The following is a 23,152-nucleotide window of genomic DNA, read 5'->3' on the forward strand; positions in this document are numbered from 1 at the left end:
AAAATGCAGAAATCACCGGTCTTCTGTGTCCTTCGCGCTGGGAGTTGGAGACAGGAGCTGTTCCTATTCGGCCATCTTGCTCCGCCCCCGCTATCTATCTCTTGATGATAGCTTTTAGATAGCTCTAGAGGAGCTCACTCCTGAAACCAAAGCATGGGCTCTAGAGTATGATAGCATTGGGTTTAAAACTCAGCTCCAGCCCACATTATTAATGATGTGCTGCTAGGCAACATACTTAACCTTCCTATGGGTCATTTTCCTCAACTTTACAATGTGAATAGTAATAAAAATAATAATACTTACTTAAAATAATACTATAAAGAATGAGATATGTTAATGCATGTTCAAAATACTTGACAGAATGCTAGGAACGCATACATTTTAAAATACAAGTTATTGTTATGTTTTTCTTGGGAGAGTTTTTTGATACTGCCGTGAAATCATGGTTTGTTTTCTACAGTACCCAAAGGCTATTTGCTGCCAAAGATATATCCTTAAATTAAGTAAATTAGTTTTTATCTGAAAGCATTTTTTCCAATCCAGATTCTTTCTTTTTATCAAATTTGTCTTTTTCAAATCTTACAGAAATAATATTTTCTAAAGTTCATTCTGTCTTTTCAGCAAGTCTCTTTTATAGTTTTGTATTCTTCCTTGCTTTGATTCTTCAGATCCTCTTCTAAACTTCTTTCCTCATATATTCAGTGATTGTTTTTCATTTGTGCTTCAGGGGGAATCATCTTTTGCTCATTGCTGTGATAGAAGATAGGTTCAGATCATACTTATTTGGGTCTTTCTCCAGTATTTCAGGTCTGGGCACATAGGGAAAAGAAGAGCTTAGAGTAGAAAGCAAGATGTCAGTGGGAGTAGGAAGACAGCTATTATTTAGTTAAGCTGTAAGGCTGCAAGCTTCACTTGTCCAAACAAGTTTATTTTCTATGACTATTGCATTCATAAGTTAGCTGAGCACTTTCCAACCACTATATTTACTGAATTACTAGGAGCCATGCACTCCCAGGTGGTGCAGGACTGAGATGTGCCCTTCTACTGATTGCTGCATGGCCTTCTCTTTTTTCCAGCTCCTGTCACTTGTAGAGGTTTGGCTCAGGGTCTCACTGAGTTTACTTCCCAGGTGGGAAATTACTTTTTAGGTTATGAATCAGGGTTTGGTAGGCTCTTTTTAAAATCTAGTCTTACATGTATTTTATCTTATAGGCATTCTCAAAGTTACCAGCATATAGAAGACACACTTCCCTCTGTTTAGAACTGACATGAATTCTCTATCTCTATCCATTTGAACAGAAATAAGAGGCAAGCTGGCCGGCCACAGTGGCTCACACCTGTAATCTCAGCACTTTGGGAGGCCGAGGTGGGTGGATCACTTGAGGCCAGGAGTTTGAGACCAGCCTGGCCAATATGGTGAAACCCCATCTCTACTAAAAATACCAAAAAATTAGCCAGACGTAGTGGCACATGCCTGTAATCCCAGCTACTCAGAAGGCTGAGGCACAAGAATTGTTGGAACCCAGGAGCCAGAGGTTGCAATGAGCCGAGATCGTACCACTGCACTCCAGCCTGGGCGACAGAATGAGAATGTGTCTCAACAACAACAATAACAACAACAACAAAAATAAATAAATAAAAATAAGGGGCAAGCTAAGCTGGGCAGCTAGGATGATGGACTTGAATCAGATGTCAATTGATTTTCTTATTTTTTAAAAAATTGTGGTATTCAAACACAAGAGAAAACATTTCTATGAAATAGCCAACATGTACAACACAAAAATTATATATCTCTTAAATACTTTGGCAATTGACAATTATATTTTTAAGTGACTTTTGTAAATGACTTGAAAAGATAATCGTAAAAAGACTTCTTCTCTTTGCCAACTCTGGGGTAAAGAAGGATTCTTAGAACATTTTCATGGAGAAGGCAAAATTCCAAGTTTCATTTCTCGAGCTTAATTTTTATAGATTGAGCTATATTGGTTCTATATCTGTGTCCATAAGTCAGTTATTCAGATAATGAAAAAGCATTTAAAAATCCACCTTAGTATGGATTTTTGGTTACTGTGTTTTAATTTAAGCCAAAATATTTTGTGGTTTGAATTTCACCCCAAATTGTTTCACTATTCCACTTTGCTTTGCATGTGTGAATTAAGCCAGTGGAAGCTTCAGAGGTAATAGAATTTGATGGTGTTAATAAATATAAAAATGAATTTGCACAAAAAATATGAGATGAAGAGTAGGAACACCTGGCACGGGACAGAACATCCTTGTTAGTACCCAGGTAAATTCAGAGTTACTTTCATTTTCTTTTCTCCCCTTGTACATTGGTTGTCAGGTCCAATCAATCATCAAGTCCGATTGTTTCTAACACCTAGCTCTCTCCCCAAACTACCCACTCCTTCCTCTGCACTTAGACATAATCTCTTGCCCCCAAATTCAGTGGCCTCTGAACAGGTGCTTTTAGACTCTGCCCACTTCTCAGCCCCATTGTCTATCCTACATTGACTTTCTAAAATATGGATCTGGCCTTGTCAATACCCTGACTAGATGCTTTAATGAATTTAAGGATAAGACCTGAAATCTTTACCATTGCAAAAAGTGGTCTCAATCATCTTTGCAATCTGAGACTTTCCCCAGGCCCTTCAATCTAGACACATGGAAAGTCCTGTTGTTCCTAGAAGACATCATGCTCTTTTGTGCCTCTGTGCACTTGTACATGCTGTTTTGTTTGCCAGGATCACCTTTGCCCCTTTACTACTTTACTGTGCACTGTCCTATCCTATTCTCCCTTCAAGAATCAGGTAAAACATCACTAAGCCTGTTTGGGGAGTTGGCACTCCCAAGTTTTTGGCCTCTGGAGCATTTGCACGTATCTTTATTTGATGATGGTTGGTTCCCTAGCATTCATTCTCTCTTTCTTTGACCAACAGCTCTCAGATCCCTGGGGATCTGTCTCTCCTCCATTGTCGGGGTATGGGGATTGGCTTGACCTCACACTCAACCCAAATGATGGCGCTCACTGACTTAAGGGTATTTCACTTTCTTGGCTCCAGTGACTGACTCAAGGGTGATCTGAACCAGTCCAATCAGCACGAACCCAGAACTGTACTGTGGTTGTGACACACAGACATCACTTCTCTTCTGGGTTTGGTGGTGTGATGGTATCACACCACTTAGATTGCTATCACCATCCCCCTGCAACAAGGAGAGCTTTCCTGAGGCTACAAACAAGCACTTTAAGGAGGAAGAGTTGAGAGAAGGAGCTGAGAAACATCAGTAAACCCCCAAATCAGGGCAAGGCTAAAGCTAGTTCTGCCTTCTAAACTACTTTTCATAAGCCAAAAACAAATAAAAGCTAACTAACTGAAACTGACTAACCACCATTTTTTGATAACCCAGCATAGGTAAAGTTTGTTTATTTACGTTTGTCTTTGCATCTCAACATATTGCAGCCACCTGGGGACATCGTAATTGTTCAGTAAGTGTTTACGAAAAGATGGGAAAGAAGGAGACTTGCAGTTTTTCCTCAGTATTTTCTGCTTGGCTATGTAAGTAGCAAAACTTTGCTCTGCTATTTTTAGATTTCAATTCTTTTGTGTTTTATTTCTTGGAAAAATATGGAAAAGATGTTTCAGTAAAAGCAAAGGACTTACACAAGAAAAAAATCAGGAATTTCTGGTTCTCATTTATTTTCAACAAGGAGCATATCAGAGAATTTGCAGGACCTGACATTGTCTGTCCCTGGAAGGCACTAGAAATTGAGGGACTGTAAATTTGCAGCTGTTAAAGTGTTAATTTTTAGTTTTTAAATAATGCTCTATTTTGTGCCAATTATCTTCTTTCTCCAGATGCACTCTCTCTGCTTCTCTACCCTGCTCTGCAACCCAGGAGGCAGACCTGCATGGCCTACATCAATAGGAGGCCTTATCATTTGGTTTGGCCAATGGGAAGCCCCAGCAGGTGGCAGGGTGGGAGTAGTGGGTAGGAGTAGTGGGTGGGAGAAGAAGAAAATGTGGTTGGGGTATTTATGGCCCCATTGGGTATTTATACTCTCCTTGCAGGGGATCATCTAAGGCTGACTGTGTCTCTTGACCAGAGGTAGTTAGTCCTTGATAATGGGCTCTAGGCAGCCTACTCTTTATGACTCTCCCTACCCTGGTTCTGGCAGCTATTCCCTCCTCTCTTTTGCAACTCACCCTAGGTTACTGCAGCAACCCTTACAATTCTTCTACACCTTTGCAAATAAACTCATTTGAACTGCCTAATTTGAGTGTGCCATCTGTTTTCTGGTGGGAACCCAAGTGATACATATATATTTCAGAAATAAAAAAATTAAACAGGAACAATACAAATCTAATGCACTTTTATGCTGCTACATGAAATATTATCTTTTAAGATTGGCGGAAGAATAGAACCCATGTTAGCTGTGCCCATAGAGAAATGACTAAAAAGACAAATCAGGGAGGAGAAATGCTTAGAGGGCTTTCTTGGTTGTCATCAAGCAGGTCTTCCCATTGCACAACCTCAGGGGTGCCAATCACAGGATAATTCAGGCTAACTTTAGGAAATTTTGACAACCAGAACTATTTCTGTTTAATATAAAGAGAATGAGAGGAAATCAAGTATCTTTATTTGGGTGAAATGAGGTTAAAACTGGTACTAAGAAGAACCACAAAGAGAAAAAACAATCCCCAAACAATTCAGCTTCTTTTGGCCTTGGGATTTGCTCCTTTAGTGTAAAACTTCCAAAATAATACAGACTAAGAGTTGTGTATCAAAGTAAGAAACTTTGGTTTAGAGGTTTGTTCACATCAGAATACATGATATATCTATTTTTTTCTAGCACCAATTGGCAAAACTACCAGTTTCCTAAGGCTTGTGCTATATCCTTGTCTAATTCTTTGGTCATGACTGGGACCAAAGTTTGGGAACTTCCTGCACCCTAGTTTAGGAAAGGGTGGATCATCATGATTTCCCATTCCTGAGGGTTGCTACTGCTACTGCTTGATCTTTGTAACAGTTGTGTTCTCTGAGAAGTGTTTCTAACTTCTCTCCCAATGTCTCCCCTTCTTTCTGATGCTCCTCCTTTTTCACGGCCATGCTTCCCATCCTGTGAAGAGGGCTGTGCCTCTATCTCAGCTTGGCTTTCTCTGAAGTGCAGCTGTAGCAGTGCGGAGTTAAAAATAACGACATCTTGTGAGACTAGGAAGGAGGATGAGAGTGGGGAGCAGGAAGCATGTTCATTAAGGGCTTTTAAATTTCCAAATGACCCGTCTGAGTCATTAACAGACTTGTCTAAGAACATCTAACAACTTGGAGGGGGAAAGAGGTGTTTCTATGTTGTACTCTGAGTGTGTTATGAGGGTTTATGTTAACAAGGAGGGAAAAAATACTTGTCCATACTGACAATGAGCTGAATTTCAGGCTGTGAGAAACCAGAACAAACTGTTAATTCTGGTGTAAGTCAGCTGTTCAAGAATCCTACATCCTGACTGCCTGCCCTGGTATCACAATGTTCACTAATTAGCCAGCACTCTTACTATGTGGGCACATGTTCTATACATAGGGCAAGTCAAAGGTTCTATAGTGAAACCTCACTCATTCATACCTATTGGAATTGGCCATCAGGCTTAATGAGAAATCTCAGTTATGGAATAGTTATTTCAGGTGTATAATTTTTAAGAATACATAGTAATATAAATACATAACATAAGAAATGCAAAGACAGGTATTTTTCTAGCCCTGCTTTAATGGATAACAATCCAGGGTTATTCATGTATTCAGTGTTAAAAGCGGTATAAGATACTACGTTTTTTAAACTTATATTTTTTTAAAGAAACAGTCAAGTGGAGAAGTAAATATGTATACAATCACATTTAGAGATGATGAGTTCCATAATCAGAGTGTGTATGGTGTTAATGGTGCAGAGAAGACACAGTTTTCCTTGGTGGAAAGAGGGACAAGAGCCAGGGAATGCTTCTGGAAGAACGTGGGAGTTGAGCTGGAGTTGGTTTAGGATGGGTACTCTAGGCAGAGCAAATAGCATGTGCAAAGGTACTATGGCAGGGAAACAGAGTGTACTTATGTTAACTGGTATTTTGTTTTTAGTTTATTCAAAATAATGGAGAATGCTCTCCTTTACGGGAGAAGGTCATGAAAGGGCTTCTGTCTATGTACAGTGCTTACCTTGATTAATAAGCCAACACCCACATCAATGAACTTTAAAAGGATAATGCTTTGAAGAAAAAAGTTTTCCAAATATTTCCTGAACATTAATGACAGGTGTTATGGCTTTGATAGTTTAGACAAAATATAGGCTGCATGCATTTCAGTTCATGTTGATACAGATACTTTCAGGAATCTGAAAATATCTGTACTTTCAGGTCACAGATGTGAACAGAACACAAAATGTCTGGAAAATTCCACCATAGCACAGAGGCATAAGGAAGTATGTTGTGTGGGGGCTGACAAACATGCTCAATATTGGTGTGTCTGCAAGTCTACTAAATTTATTTCAAAGAGTTTATTCTCTTATCAAGGTTAAACGCCTTCAGCATCTTGTTCAAACTGTTTATTGCATAGCAAACGTTTCTCCAGAATGGCAGAAAGATAAGGGCTTGGAGCAGTGATGGAAATCAAATGAGCTAATTTCAAACCAGTGGACTTGCATTCCACATTAGAGAGAATTTCCTGAAAAAAAGATCTTAAAACGGTTACCTTAATGTTTATTTAAAACTACTAAATTGTTAATACATTGTGCCAGTTTCCCTGCTTCCCTGCAGGACATCTGCAATGATCTGCACTCCTCATGGCTGCTCACTAAGCAAACTGTCAAACTGCACTGGGTTATTGAATTGGAGTGGGAGAAGGCACAGGCTGAGACTGTCAGTGAGCTGAGGGTTGCTGCTCAGGAGGGCATGGGCAGCTCGCTGACCAGAAATGCCTCTGCCTCGCCTTGCTTTGTCTGAGAACTCGGCCCTGCTCTATGGAGCCAGTTGTGCCTCCATTTTACTTGGTGTACATTTCACTTTTTCTGAAGTGTTGGGTTAAGAACAGAATTTAGGTTAGATATGAATGTATACAGATCTCATTCTTAGTTTTCACACTATTATGGGTTATAATTCTAGATTGTATCTGTAGTACAGAAAATTTGGGTGATTTTCTGTACATTCTGTTTATGCTTTCTGGAGGTCAGAGGGCTCCAGCAGATGGAGGTTATTTCCTCAGCCTATACTAGAGAGAGCCAGTCATCATGATATTTACAAAACACTCACATCATCCATTCATCTCCTCATGCAAAAGATAATTATTGATCACCATGATGTTCCTGACACCATGCTGAGAGCAGCCACGCTAGCTAAAATGGCACCTCACTCATGACCAAACCAGGTCCCGAGATAGTCCTAAAATTCAGGAGCAAGTGGCAGCACTGAGACTAGAAACTGTGTCTTTTGATCCCAGACCCTGTGCTTTCTCTACTTCCCACAGGGCTCCCTGGGAGTGAGTTGGAATTGTCCCTGGCAGGCACCTGCATCTGGAAGCCATGCTTCAGTGTCTCTTGGCTGGGTATTCCCCTTCTGGAAAAATCCTTTCCACTTTCAAATTTATTTTATTCTTTACATGCTCAAAGAGGACATGGGGTGAACCAATTAGTGGATGGGTACCTCAAAGTATGATTTTCCACAGGGTTTGGTCCAGGAAGCAGAGTTGGCCAAATGCAATGTGGAGATTTCAAATATTTTTTTAAAATAGAGAAAAATTCCTTTGTTAAGGACAATGAAATCCAAGCTGCAGGCTGTGTTTGGTGTCAAAGAGAGATTTGAGATGGTCCTCAGGATGAGTGTGGGTAGTGAAGAAAGGGGTGCAGTGGTGTGTCCTCTCGTCCATGCTGAGAGAATATTGAAGAGGAGTCAGAAATGAGAATCAAATTATTGTGACTGAAAATTTTCATACCTTATTCTGGGGAACTATATATCAAAGGGGGAGAACAAAAAAAGTCACAAAATGAATTACTAATTAGAAATTGTCCCCAGGGTTTGCTTACTGCCTGATGCATTCCAGCAAATTTCTACTTTTGAATTTGTTAAATAATTATCTGCAATGGTTAATATTTGTAATATGCAAACATGCATTATTTTTAGATATATGCCCAATGCAATGGGTTGGATTTCTGGGTAATCATCAATTGCTTTTTCTGGATATTATCAAAAGAGGTAGATGCCTTTCAGCCCTAATATAATTGACTCAATTCTAAAATCAATCTCTTAGCTTAATAACCCCAGGTGCTATGCCAATGCCCACACACAGGATGATCAATTAAGCACTATTGTGGAAAAGGCATTCAAAGGGCAGTTTTTTCCTTGCTATCATATTATGCCACATGGAGATGGAAATAGATGATGCAGCAATGGTAAACTCAACCAATTTACTTACCCATGGCCAGGAGACTGGGTTACTTTGACACTTCTCATAATTCTGTGGTGATTACTCAAATGAAATGAATGACTCCAGGAAACTGAGGGATACGTCTATCTGGGTGACAATCCAGGTCGTGTCCGAACTTGTGGTAGGTTTCCCAACAGAATTACTTATCTGGATGTGGAAAGCCAGAAAGAGCTGTTCACAGGAAGAGGCTCTGAGGAGGAGGTAGAATTGGAGGAAGAATTTGGGTTCTCGAGTCAAAACCGGAGGGGAATCAGGGCCAGGAAGGATGATGCTGGCTAATGTGGTTGCACAGAGAGTTTTGTCCTCCAGATTTCAGGTATCTGATGACACTGATGAGCTCTTTTCTGGGGTGCAAGGAAGCCTTGTAAGGAAACTTCATGATCCCCCACCATGTTAGTTCAGTGAATCATGCATCTTCCCGGTTCCCGGTTTTAGTGGTAATTCATCCTGTAGATGCAGCTATAGGAGATGGAGTGATAGAAAGAACAGGCTGTGTGTAGACCAGGGAACAGGCAGTACATTCTTCACCTGGAACACTCAAGTCCAAGTGGAGAAAAGTTTTCTAACCTTTCCCAGGGGTATTTTCAGTTTATTGATCTCTCTAGAAAACTTGAAAATCCTCAAAGGAACAAAACTGATGGTTTCAGATACTATGAAAGATAATGGGGTAGATATCTTTTATGAATAAAAAAATGCTGTTTCTCCTTCAGTCATTCCACAATCAAGAGCTAATTATGAAATCCCTACTCTGTGCAGGCTATAGGCCAGGCTTTAGAGACAGCTACAATGGAGCAGAAACAGATTGGTGGGAGGTGCTCCTGGATCTTACTGGCTACGTGGGGGATGTGATGGGAGACAAGCAGACAAATGATTGTAAACTCACACCCACTACCAGGTGGCAAAGGATGACACTTCTGACTCCTAGAGTTTATTGCAGAGGTCTGACCTAAGCAGGGAGGACCTCCAGGAAGTGATGATTGAGTTGAAATCAGAAGGGTAGGCACAGAGGGGAGGCGAGCACTTCAGGCACAGGAACTGCAAGGATGCACGTCTGGGATAGGAGGAGCTTGAGGGAGGCAAGGTTCTGAGAGTGTGTCACATGGAAAGGGCAAGAGGGAAGGTGGTGAGAGGTGCTGCTGGAGCATAAACCCTGTCACCTTGTAAATAGTGCAAAATTGTGACCATGTCAGCAGAGTAAGTGAGGAAGTCATGGAAGGCTTTTAGGACAATGGGGAGTGATGTTTCAAAATAAAGACACTCTGACCACTATTTGGAGGATAGATTTGGTGGGACGAGTGGGGAAGCAGGGAGATCAGGGCCAGATTGAACAGCTCACTTAGTAACTAACACCAATAGGATCTGGTGATGGGCTGAGTATGGGGTAAGGAGGAAGGTGCTGTCCTCCTGTGTCTGTTAGAAGTGCCAGTATTCTTAGTTACCCAAATAAAACAATGTGGAGTCCCACCAGCCTCTTTCACTTTTTTTTTTTTCCTTCTGAGACACAGTCTCGTTCTGTCACCCAAGCTGAAATGCAGTGGTAGGGTCATGGCTCACTGCAGCCTCAAATTTTTGGGCTCAAGCAATTCTTTGCCTCAGCCTCTGGAGTAGCTGGAACTACAGGCGTGCATCACTATGCCCGGCTAATTTTTGTTTTGTAGAGACAGGGTCTCACTATATTGACCAGGCTGGTCTTGAACTTCTGAGTCAAGTAATCTTTCTGTCTTAGCCTCCCAAAGTGCTCAGATTACAGGAATGAGCCACCTTGCCTGGCCTTTTTCCCTTTCTTAAGCTCCATCTCTAATAAGTTGCAAGATTCTGCCAAGGCCGCTGCACACCCACATTGCTAAAGTAGCTTCTGGGGAAAATGAGAGATGCTCTGCTGTCCTCCGTGCAGGGTGGGATTGTTGGGGAAACTCTTGTCAGCCGTGTCATCGGCCTTTGTTTTGGAGACTCCGGTCATATGTAATAAGCAGCATCCCTTATCTATTTCTACCTGTGACATAAGAAATTTATATTTGGTCTTTGTCCCCAGTTCCTCACACAGAGGTCCTGAAACACTTGGAATTTCTGGAATGACAGGAGTGTCTTTCGTTCTAGTGAGGCAACTCTTTAGAGTTCCTGAATAGCTTCAGGATGGGGCCTTTCACCAGAAAGGCTAAGTCATGATTAGAAGCTTGGGACTTTCAGGCCCATCCACCATCTGCAGGGAGGGGAGAGAGGCTGGAGACTGGGTTGATAATCTTGCCTATGTGATGAAGCCTCTTTAAAAACCCCTGAATGATGAAGTGGAGAGCTTCTGAGTTGGTGCACATATCCATGTGCCAGAAGGTAGTGCGCCCCACCTTCACAGGGACAGATACTCCTGTGCTTGGGACCCTTCCAGACCTCGCCCTATGTGCCTCTTTCTCTGGCATCTTATTTGTATCCTTTAATAAACTGGTAAAGTAAGTAAATATCCTTTTTAGTTTTATGAAATGTTCTAGCAAATTATTGAATCTGAGGAGGGGGTTGTGAGAACCCCCAGTTTGTACCCAAGTTGGCTGAAAGTGTAAGTAGTCTGGGGAACTGCTACTTATGATTGGCATCTGAAGTTGGGGGCAGTCTTGTGGGACTGAGCCCTTAATATGTGGGGTCTATGCTAATTGCAGACACTTAGTATCAACCGGTTGGCATCCACAGAGAACTGGAGAACTGCCTGGTGTGGAAAACCCACACATTTGGTATTAGAATTGTTGTGTGAGTAGAGAATACTGAGTGTTTTCTTTTGCCACCCAAGAGAAAAATGGAAAGACTCATTAAAAATCAGTCCCCAAACTTCCGTTATTGCTCTCATTTTTGGAAGATGGAGAGATTTTGTCAGCTGAGAGCAGGTAGTTACCTGACTGCAGTGATCTCAAGGTAGGGCATCCAGCTAAATGACTCCAAGGCCATCTACAGGCTGAAGAGGATCAGGAAAACCACCCTACCATATTCTTGAATGGCAACAGAATGAAATGATTTAACAAATTTTCACAGCTCAGTTGAAGCCGAAACTCTAATTTCTCCAAAGTTCCGATCTAGTCATGTCTTCCCAGTGAGTGTGATAAATAAAGGTTGAAACATTTATTCTTGTCACCAGGGGATAGTGGGATTGACGTGTTTGCACCAAAGACATCATGCTGTCGCCCACCACAAGCAGGATCTTCACACTCTGGTCTTTCAGGGTGTACAGTCTTCTTTGGAAAAGTCTATTCCTCTATCCACCTCTAGCATCACTCTTTCTTTAAACGTATTACCTATGAGTTAATTGTTTAACAGATAATCATAATTATTATAAGAGAAACTAAATTGTAATTGTTCTCATTTCTGAGTGCTTACTTCATGATAGGCTAAGTATGTTTTCTACATTATTTCATTTAATCTTTATAACAATTCTGAGAAGTAGGGACTGTTAGCTCATTTTTTTTGAGATGAGAAAAGAGAAGCTATGGAAGTTAGGTAACTTGCAGAATGTATTCAGATATTAATGGGAGAGGTGGGAGTCAAGCAAAACCTATAACTCTCCATGACTTATGCCCAGAACCTGGGCTTGCAGTTACATTCCATCATTCTTCAAATGTTTTCTGAGCGCCTAAATGTTTTGTGAACAGTTCTAGGCACTGAAGAGATGGTTGGAAATAAGCTAGATAACTTGTTTATCTGGTCCTTCAGTTTTCCGCCCAAACTAGAATGAATAACATTTGACAAAACTGTTGTTAAGAAAGATTGTCTAGTACTAACCCTGTGCATGAATGGGGCAGAGTAGACTCTGGGGGAAGATAGGGTGGGATGGGGGCAAGAGTAACACTCAGCAGTCCCTACTTAGTGCCAGACACTGGGGTTTTAACTCACTTTCTCCTTTAAATTCCCCACTTCTGGACAAATTAGGTAGTTTTAGCCCTGCTTGACAGATGTGGAAATTGACTGTCAAAGAAATTGAGAAAACTGCTGCCAGTTGCCCAGCATGAGGGTGGTGGAGCAGAGTTTAAGCCCACATCTGTTTGTCCAGCACCTGAATTCTTTCCATCAGCATCCCCAGTATAAAGTGATTTTAGATTTTACATGATGAACCTGGGGGAGCACATGCTTATTCGTTCAGAGGCTTATTTTGTTTTCAACCAGAGTGGAACCTTGTGAGTGTAATCACTACCATTTGTTGACAATGGCAAGGCAAGCTGTAGAGATGAAATTAGAGTGTCAAGGCCAGGTGACCGATGTTTGCCAAAGGCATGAAAACAGCATTTTACACCCAAGGTAATGATGCTGCAGATTCCTGCACGTCAAACAGACTCCATTGCTATGTTCACGGAAAGTACAATAATATTTTTCAGCGTCAGCAAAGATAATGTGCATCTGGTTCCAGTTCTGATGAAGCTGTAAAAGTTGCAACCCAGATATTGTGCTATTAATTTGGGTGACATGATTATTATTACTTTGGCCTCTCTTTTTCAAATATGTCAACAACAGCAACAACAACAACAACAGCAAAGTTAGTATGATTTAAAGTTTCATGTAACGTTATGTTTTGAGACATGCAGTCAGGAAACTAGAGTGATATACGAACAAAATTTATTTCCCTAGTTTTAAAAATGACTTTCTTGGCCGGGCACGGTGGCTCACACCTGTAATCCCAGCACTTTGGGAGGCTGAGGCAGGTGGATCACGAGGTTAGGAGATCGAGACCATCCTGGCTAACAAGGTGAAACCCTGTCTCTACTAAAAAAATACAAAATATATATATATATATATATTAGCCAGGCGCGGTGGCAGGCGCCTGTAGTCCTAGCTACTCGGGAGGCTGAGGCAGGAGAACGTCCTGAACCCAGGAGGCAGAGCTTGCAGTGAGCCGAGATGGCGCCACTGCACTCCAGCCTGGGCAACAGAGTAAGACTCCATCTCAAAAAAAAAAAAAAAAAAAAAAAAAAAAAAAAAAAAGACTTTTTGAAGACCTGAGTAAAAAGAGCCTGTCCTGATGAGCTCATTCACTGTCAGAGATTTTTGTTCTTTTGAAATCATTGCATTTCCACTATGGTTTAGTATGAACAAAGAAAATCAGGAACTCTTTTCTTACTTGAGTTCCAGGGGTGTAGAGACTATAGAGCTTATTTTCTTCTCGTCATTTTAAAAATGTACAAATCTCAGAGCTGCTTTGGTATTTATTATTGATATAGAAAGAGTGCTCGTTATTTAACATGCCTGTGCCTCCCTCCAGCGGATGGCAAATACCTGTTATGGTGTCTCTGGAAACAATCTGGTTATAATGTCCCATTTACAACAGGGAGTTGTGTACCTCCAGTTACTTGGAACAGGTAACGCCAGTATCAGGCATTGAAAATCTCCAGTCTAGAGATTAAGATGGCAAATAGGAGGCAGGACTAGCTTGTAGCTCCCACTCCGATGGACTGAGTGGTATGTGGAGACCCACATCATAAACTTGCTCCAGGAACTACCACAGGAACATACCAGAAAGGCTGAGAGAATCCACAAGCCCTTTCAAGGAACAGAATCACTGCTGCAGGATCCCTGAGATGCGGAAAATCTGTGAATTGGCGTGCTTTCTTCACAGGGAGGCTCGTGGTCTGGGGCAAGTTCTCAGCCCTGGTCACCGGTTGCCAGACTCGGTGCTGTTGTGGGGGCACGGCGGTGGGAGTGGTAAACCAGCCTTTAGGACTGTGGGCTGTGTGACAGTGGGGTAAGGCCAATGACTGCCGGCTTTTCCCCATTTCCCTGATGACCTGAATGACTCAGCAGAGGCAGCCATAATCCCCCTGTGAATATAACTCCACTGGACTGGGAACCACACTGCCATCCCCCACAGCAGCCACAGCAAGCCCTGCCAAAGGAGAGGCTGAGCTCAGACATGCCTATTCCAGCCCCTAACTGGTGGTCCTCCTCTACCTGCCCTGGTAGCTGAAGACAAAGGTTATAATCTCTTGGTAGCTCTATAGCTCTGCCCACCACCTGAGAAACCTGAATACTTAACCAGGTGTCCCTAGGGCAAGTTTTCATCCTCCCTATAGGACTGCAGCTGATGCGCTCTTAAAAGCGCTACCTCCTGTCTGGCGGCCAACAAACAGAAAACCAGCACACTAAACAAAAACATAACCAAGGACGCTTACAGAGTCCACTTCACTCCCCTGCTACCTCCACTGAAGCAGGTGCTGGTATCCATGGCTGCAAGACCTGAAGATGGATCACATCACAGGACTCTTTGCAGACACTCTCCAGTACCAGCCTGGAGTCCTGTAGCTCTGCAGGGTGGCTAGACCCAGAACAGCAAAAAATAAAATAAATCACTGCAGTTTGACTCTCAGGAAGCCCCACTCCTAGGGGAAGGGGGAGAACACCACATCAAGGGAGCACTCTGTGGGACAAAAGAACCTGAACAGCAGCCCTTGAATCCCAGGTCTTCCCTCCGACAGTCTACCCAAATGAGAAGGAATCAGAAAAACAGTTCTGGTAATATGACAAAACAAGGATCTTTACACCCCGAAAAGATCATACCAGCTCACCAGCAATGGATCCAAACCAAGAAAAAAATCTCTTAATTGCTAGAAAAAGGATTCAGAAGGTCAATTATTAGGCTAACCAAGGAGGCACCAGAAAAAGGTGAAGTCCAGCTTAAAAAAAATCCAAAACATGATACAGGGTATGAAAGGAAACTTCTTCAGTGAAATAGAGAACGTAAATAAAAAAGAGTCACAATTTCTGGAAATCAAGGACACATTTAGAGAAATGCAAAATGCACTGGAAATTCTCAGCATAGAATCAAACAAGCAGAAGAAAGAACTTCAGAGTTTGAAGACAAGGTTTTTGAATTAACCCAATCCATCAAAGACAAAGAAAAAAGAACTTAAAAAATGAGCAAAACCTCCAAGAAATTTAGGACTATGTTCAAAACTAAGAATAATTGGTGTTCCTGAGAAAGAAGAGGAATCTAAAAGTTTGGAAAACATATTTGAGGGAATAATTGAGGAAAACTTCCCAGCCTTGCTAGAGAGCTAGACATGCGAATCCAAGAAGCTCAAAAAACATGTGGGAAATTCATCACAAAAATGTCATCACCTGAGCACATAGTCCTCAGGTTATCTAAAGTCAAAAATGAAGGAAATATTCTTTTTATTGTTATTATTATTATACTTTGAGTTCTAGGATACATGTGAACAACATGCAGGTTTGTTACATAGGTATACCTGTGTCATGGTGGTTTGCTGCACCCATCAATTTGTCATGTACATTAGTTATTTCTCCTAATACTATCCCTCCCCCAGCCCCTAACCCCCCAACAGACCCCAGTGTGTGATGTTCCCTGCCTTGTGTCCATGTGTTCTCATTGTTCAACTCCCACCTATGAATGAGAATATGTGGTGTTTGGTTTTCTATCCTTGTGATAGTTTGCTTAGAATGATGGTTTCCAGCTTCATCCATGTCCCTGGAGAGGACATGAACTCATCCTTTTTCGTGGCTGCATAGTATTCCATGGTGTATATGTGCCACAATTTCTTTATCCAGGCAATCATTGATGGACATTTGGGTTCATTCCAAGTCTTTGCTATTGTGAATAGTGCTGTAATACTATATGCATGCATATATCCTTATAGTAGCGTGATTTATAATCATTTGGGTATATACTCAGTAATGGGATAACTGGGTCAAATGTATTTCTAGTTTCCTTGAGGAATTGCCACACTGTCTTCCACAATGGTTGAACTAATATATATTCCCACCACCAGTGTAAAAGCATCCCTATTTCTCCACATCTTCTCCAGCATCTGTTGTTTCCTGACTTTTTAATGATTGCCATTCTAACTGGTGTGAGATGGTATCTCATTGTGGTTTTGATTTGTATTTCTCTGATGACCAGTGATGATGAGCATTTTTTCACATGTCTGTTGGCTGCATAAATGTCTTCTTTTGAGAAGGGTCTGTTCATATCCTTTGCCCACTTTTTGGTGGGGTTGTTTGATTTTTTCTTGTAAATTTGTTTAAGTGCTTTATAGATTCTGGATATTAGCTCTTTGTCAGATGGGTCAATTGCAAAGAGTTTCTCCCATTCTGTAGGTTGCCTGTTCATTCTGATGATAGCTTCTTTTGCTGTGCAGAAGCTCTTTAGTTTAATTAGATCCCATTTGTCTATTTTGGCTTTTGTCACCATTGCTTTTGATGTTTTAGTCATAAAGTCTTTGCCCATGCCTATGTCCTCAATGGTATTGCCTCGGTTTTCTTCTAGGGTTTTTATGGTGTTAGGTCTTACATTGAAGTCTTTAATCCATCTTGAATTAATTTTTGTATAAAGTGTAAGGAAGGGATCCAGTTTCAGCTTTCTACATATGGATAGCCAGTTTTCCCAGCACTATTTATTAAATAGGAAATCCTTTCCCCATTTCTTGTTTTTGTCAGTTTTGTCAAAGATCAGATGGTTGTAGATGTGTGGTGTTATTTCTGAGGGCTCTGTTCGGTTCCATTGATCTATATCTCTGTTTTGGTACCAGTACCATGCTATTTTGGTTACTGTAGCCTAGTAGCATAGTTTGAAGTCAGGTAGCATGATGCCTCCAGCTTTGTTTTTTTTTGCTTAGGATTGTCTTGGCAATGTGGGCTCTTTTTTGTTTCCATATGAACTTTAAAGTAGTTTTTTTTCCAATTCTGTGAAGAAAGTCAGTGGTAGCTTGATGGGGATAGCATTGAATCTAAATAATGACTTGATATTGAAGGAGAAAGAATCTTAAGAGCTGTGAGGGAAAAGCATCAGGTAACCTATAAAGGAAAACCTATCAGATTAACAGCAGATTTGTCAGCAGAAACCATAGAAGGGATTGGGGTCCTATCTTTAGCCTTCTTCATCAAAATAATTATCGGTCAATAATTTTGTGGCTGGGCCTGGTGGAGGCTCATGCTTGTAATCCCAGCACTTTGGGAGGCTGAGGTGGGTGGATCACCTGAGGTTGGGAGTTTGAGACCAGCCTGGTCAACATGGTGAAACCCCATCTCCACCAAAAATACAAAAATTAGCCAGATATGGTGGTGGGTGCCTGTAATCCCAGCTACTTGGGAGGCTGAGGTGGAAGAATCGTTTGAATCTGGGAAGCAGAGGTTGCAGTGAGCTGAGATTGCGATATTGCACTCCAGCCTGGGCAACAAGAGCGAAACTCCATCTCAAAAAAAAAGAAAAAAGAGTTTTGTGTCCAGCAAAACTAAGCTTCATAAATGAAGAAAAGATACAGTCTTTTCCAGGCAAACAAACACTGAGAGAATTTGCCATTACCAAGCCAGCACTGTAAGAACTGCTAGAACGAGCACTAAATCTTGAAACAAATCCTCAAAATATATCAGAATAGCATCTCCTTAAAGCATAATTCTCACAGGACCTATATAACAATAACACAATGAAAAACCAAAACAAAACAAGGTATTCAGGCAACAAAAAGCATGATGAATAGAATAGTAACTCACATTTCAATATCAACATTGAATGTAAATAGCCTAAAATGCTCCACTTAAAAGATACAGAATGGCAGAATGGGTAAGAATTCACCAACCAAATTTCTGCTATCTTCTGTAGACTCACCTAACACATAAGGACTCACATAAACTTAAGGTGAAGGGAGGAGGTAGGAAGAAGATATTCCCTGCAAATGGACACTAAAAGTGAGCAAGAATAGCTGTTCTTCTATCAGACAAAGCAAACTTTAAAGCAACATCAGTTAAAAAAGACAAAGAGGAGTACTGTATAATGATTAAATAACTAGTCCAGCAAGAAAATATCACAATTCTAAATATATATGCATCTAACCCTGGAGCTCCCAAATTTATAACACAATTATTACTATACCTAAGAAATGAGCTAGATAGCAACACTATAATAGTGGGGGACTCTAACACTCCACTGACAGCACTAGACAGGTCATTAAGACAGAAAGTCAACAGAGAAACAATGGACTTAAACTATGCCCTACAGCAAATTGACTTAACAGATGTATTTATAGAACATTCTACCCAACAACTGCAGAATATACATTCTATTCATCAGCACATAGAACATTCTCCAAGATAGATAATATTATAGGTCACAAAACAAGTCTCAGCAAATTTAAGAAAATTGAAATTTCATCAAGTAGTCTCTCAGACTACAGTGGAATAAAATTGGAAATCAACTCCAAAGGGAACCCTCAAAATCATGCAAATATATGGAAATTAAATAACCTGATCCTGAATGATTATTGGGTCAACAATGAAATCAAGATGGGAATTAAAAAATTCTTTGAACTGAATGATAATAGTGACAAAACCTGTCAAAACCTCTGGCATACAGCAAAAGCAGTGCTAAGAGGAAAGTTCATAGCATTAGATGCCTACACCAACAAGTCTAAAAGAGCACAATTAGACAATCTAAGTTCTTACCTCACAGAACTGGAGAAACAAGGACAATTCAAACCCAAACCCAGCAAAAAAGAAAATAAAAGAAATAACGATGATCAGAGCAGAACTAAATGAAATTGAAACAAACAACAACAACACAAATACAAAAGGTAAATTAAACAAAAAGCTGATTCTTTGAAAAGATAAATAAAATTGATAGACCATTAGAGAGATTAACCAAGAAGAAAGAAGATCCAAATAAGCTCCAGTGGAAATGAAACGGGGGATATTACAGCTCATACTACATAAATACAAAAGATTATTCAAGGCTGCTATGAACACATTTACATGCATAAATTAGAAAACCTAGAGGAGATGGTGAAATTCCTGGAGAAACAACCCTCCTAGATTAAATGAGGAAGATATGGAATCTGTGAATGTAACAATAACAAGCAGTGAGATTGAAATGGTAATTTAACAATTGTCAACAAAAAAAAGTTCAGGACCAGACCGAATCACAGCTGAATTCTATCAGACATTCAAAGAAGAATTAGTACCAATCCTATTGATACTATTCCAAAAGATAGAGAAAGAGGAAATCCTCCCTAACTCATTCTATGAAGCCAGAATCACCCTAATGCCAAAACCAGGGAAGGATATAACAAAAAAAGAAAACTGCAGACCAATATCCCTGATAAACATAGATGCAAAAATCCTCAAAGAAAATGCTAGTGAACCAAATTGAACAACATATCAAAAAGATAATTTACCATGATCAAGTGGGTTTCAAACCAGGGATGCAGAGATGGTTTAACATATACAAGTCAACAAATGTGATACACCACACAAACAAAATTAAAAACAAAAATCACATGATCATCTCAATAGATGCAAAAAAAGCATTTGACAAAAATCCAACATCCCTTTATGATTAAAATCCTCAGCAAAATCGGCATAGAAGGGACATACGTTAAGGTAATAAAAGCCATCTATGACAAACCCACAACCAATATGATACTGAACAGGGAAAATTTGAAAGCATTCACCCTGAGAACTAGAACTAGACAAGGATGCCCACTTTCACCGCTTCTACTCAACACCTAGTACTGGTAGTCCTAGCCAGAGCAATCAGACAAGAGAAAGAAATAAAGGGCATCCAAATTGGTAAAGAGGAGGTCAAACTGTCGCTGTTTGCTGATGATATGATTGTATACCTAGAAAAACCTAAAGACTCATCCAGAAAGCTCCTAGTACTGGGAAATGTATTCAGCAAAGTTTCAGGATACAAAATTAATGCGCACAAATCAGTAGCTCTGCTGTATACCAACAGCGACCAAGCTGAGAATCAAATCAAGAACTCAACTCCTTTCACAATAGCTGCAAAAAGTAATAGTAATAATAAAATACATAGGAATATACCTAACTGAGGACATGAAAGACCTCTACAAGGAAAATTACAAAACACTGCTGAAAGAAAACATGGATGACATACAAATGGAAACACATCCCATGCTCATGGATTCAGTATTGTGAAAATGACCATACTGCCCAAAGCAATCTACAAATTCAATGCAATTCCCATCAAAACACCACCATCATTTCTCATAGAACTAGAAAAAAAAATCCAAGAATTCATATGGAACCAAAAAAGAGCCCACAGACCCAAAGCAAGACTAAGCAAAAGAAACAAATCTAGGGGCATCACATTACCTGACTTCAAACTATACTGTAAGGCCATAGTCACCAAAATAGCATGATACTGGTATAAAAATTGGTACATAGACCAGTGGAACAGAATAGAGAACCCAGAAATAAAGCCAAATACAGTCAACTGATCTTTGACAAAGCAAATAAAAACACAAAGTGAGGAAAGGATATCCTATTCAACAAATGGTGCTGGGATAATTGGCTAGCCACATGTTAGAAGAATGAAACTAGATGCCCATCTCTCACCTTATACAAAAATCAACTCAAGATAGATCAAAGACTTAAATCAAAGATCTGAAACCATAGAGATTCTAGAAGATAACATCAAAAACCCCCTCTAGACATTGGCTTAGGCAAGACTTCGTGACCAAGAACCCAAAAGCAAATGCACCAAAAACAAAGAGAAATAGATGGGTCTTAATTAAACTAAAAAGCTCCTGCACAGCAAAAGAAATATCAGCAGAGTTAACAGACAAAAATCTCAGAAATCACCACTAAAGAACTTATTCATGTAACCAAATACCACCTGTTCCCCAAAAACCTATTGGAATCAAAAAAAGGAAAAAAGAAAAGAAAAGCTCATCTGCAAAGCTTGTGAACAACTTTCCATGTTTTGGCGGTGATCCTTTTATTCCAGTTTCAGAAAACACCCTGCAGCCAAGCCCAGCCCTCCTCCTCTCTCTCTTGTAAGTAATAAGCACCATTAATAGTCCTGTCAGTCTTGATTAATTCTGTGCACAATGATCAAGAGAGTATTTTGACTTTGGGGCAAATCAAACCGTGGTGGACTATGACACAGACATAAGGGATAAACATTTACTAAAAGTAAAAAACACAGAGCCCGGAGCTTGTAGGGATTGTATAGAAATAAAAGCATATGAAGAGTGAATTCCAACTATAGATTTTTTACAAAGCTACAGGATGATTAAGTGCTTTTGGGTTATTCTATTCTATAATATTTAATGGTTTCTAAATCTAAATACTTCTTGGTCACAATGTTGTTTTTAAAAAGTTATCCATTAGGTCTTTGTGTGAACAAATGTAGGCCATTATTCCGCTGATCAGTAACTAATGCAAGGAAAAAGTTCTTTTTTATTCTTTTACAACATGAACTCGTTTTGATTTAGTACTGAAATGACTGACCATTTGCAAGAATGAAACTAATTTAAAAAGCAAAGACAAAGGACATTGTTCTCAAAGGTGTTTAATTGGCCCTGAAAGTTCGACTTAGAAAGAAAAGTGTTTGGAATCACAATCACTGTTGCAATAAAGTGGGACAATTCCAAGCAACTAAAAAAGATTTCTCTCCAATTTCAGTGAGAATTGTCTTTCTCAGGATAGTCTGAATCCAGTGCGTGTGTACTATTTTTATATGCAAATTAGTATATGATTCTCTTGTTTGATTCAACAATAGGTGATATAGGTAAAGTCGACATTATTATATTTCAGGAAAGAAGGCAAATGAGACTCAGAGTTAGGAAATTTGTTCCTGCTCATGCAGTTAGTAAACAGGGATGCTTAAACATAAACCCCAGTCACTCACCAAATGATTCTCCTCTTCATGAAACAGGCTCATGGTCCCCACTAGCAGGCACAGTGGCAAGTTCTCACCCCAAACCCCAGAAACGTCCTTTTAGGACACCATCCCGGTTCAGAGCTGTTTAGGCAAACTGTGCTTAAGGAGGGACCTCCTTGTACAGAGCTGTTCTGCTTAGACATGGCTTTTCCTCCTCCAGCCCTTTCTGCCATGTCATCAATACAAGGTCAGAAAGAGACACTGAGTCAGCAATGAATATGGGAATTATCTGCACATTTAGCAGCGGAATCCTAGAGGCACGGGAAGAGAGAGCAGGTAACTGGTAGGATCAAATTTTAAACTTATCTTCTTTTTGCATACGTTGAAAGTAAACATCAGAAATGTCTTCCACCTTAACATTTTGCACAATAATTTCTTGTACCAAATTGGTTCAATTCCATTCCTCTGTTCATTCATTCCATTCCACACATCTGTATTGAGCACCTCCCCTTGGCAGTGACTGCGTCGTTGGGAAGTCAGATACTGTCCTTGCCCTCAGATAGTGCACAGTCTTCAGGTGAAGGTGAGAGGAGAAAAGAAGCAAGTGCTGGTTAGGAGGTGGGAAGTAGCTGAAACCTGAGATGTTGTGATTCACAAAAAGCCACACACTTCTTGTCCGCAGCCCCACCATATGCTTTGAACATAGGAGCAGCAGTTGATGGTTTTGCCTCCATTTGACTGTTACAGATCCCAGCTCTGTGTTGTTTCCTCAAGCATTTCTGGAAGTCCCTGTATCTCATGTGTGGTCAAAAGCAAGCCTGGTCAGCCTTCACACAGCGTCTGCTATTTCTTCCTCCTCGCTAGCCTGCCTCTTCGGAGTTCTATCATGCTCCATTAGAGACCGCTGCAAGTGCGCTAGAGCTCGGAGGTGGGAAGTGGGGAGGGCACCTCTCCTTCTCATGTTGCCCTCCACTGAAAGGCTCCAAAGGTTTACAGAGACTTAAGTGAAATAGCTTGCTCAGGTTGAGTTCCAGGCCTTTCTTACCCTTGACCTAGGTTGGAGTCAATGGGAGATAGATCAGAGAAAAACCTCAGTGACAG

The 23,152-nt window shown here is 40.5% G+C and overlaps 1 protein-coding gene and 1 long non-coding RNA gene across 4 annotated transcripts in view; one reads left to right on the top strand and one right to left on the bottom strand.

Moving 5' to 3' along the window:
- The window catches only part of KCNAB1 (potassium channel, voltage gated subfamily A regulatory beta subunit 1), a 411,274-nt gene that overhangs the window by 82,124 nt on the left and 305,998 nt on the right, over positions 1-23,152 (top strand). The gene's annotated exons all lie outside the window — the stretch shown is intronic.
- On the bottom strand, positions 12,540-22,273 carry LOC105523949. The gene is made up of 3 exons (XR_001003675.1): positions 22,079-22,273; positions 13,933-13,992; positions 12,540-12,644 (listed from the first exon to the last, which is right to left on the bottom strand). It is a non-coding gene; the product is annotated as an uncharacterized LOC105523949 (long non-coding RNA).

Source organism: Colobus angolensis, unplaced genomic scaffold (assembly GCF_000951035.1).
Source record: "Colobus angolensis palliatus isolate OR3802 unplaced genomic scaffold, Cang.pa_1.0 Scaffold48, whole genome shotgun sequence".
Classification (NCBI taxonomy): Eukaryota; Metazoa; Chordata; class Mammalia; order Primates; family Cercopithecidae; genus Colobus; species Colobus angolensis.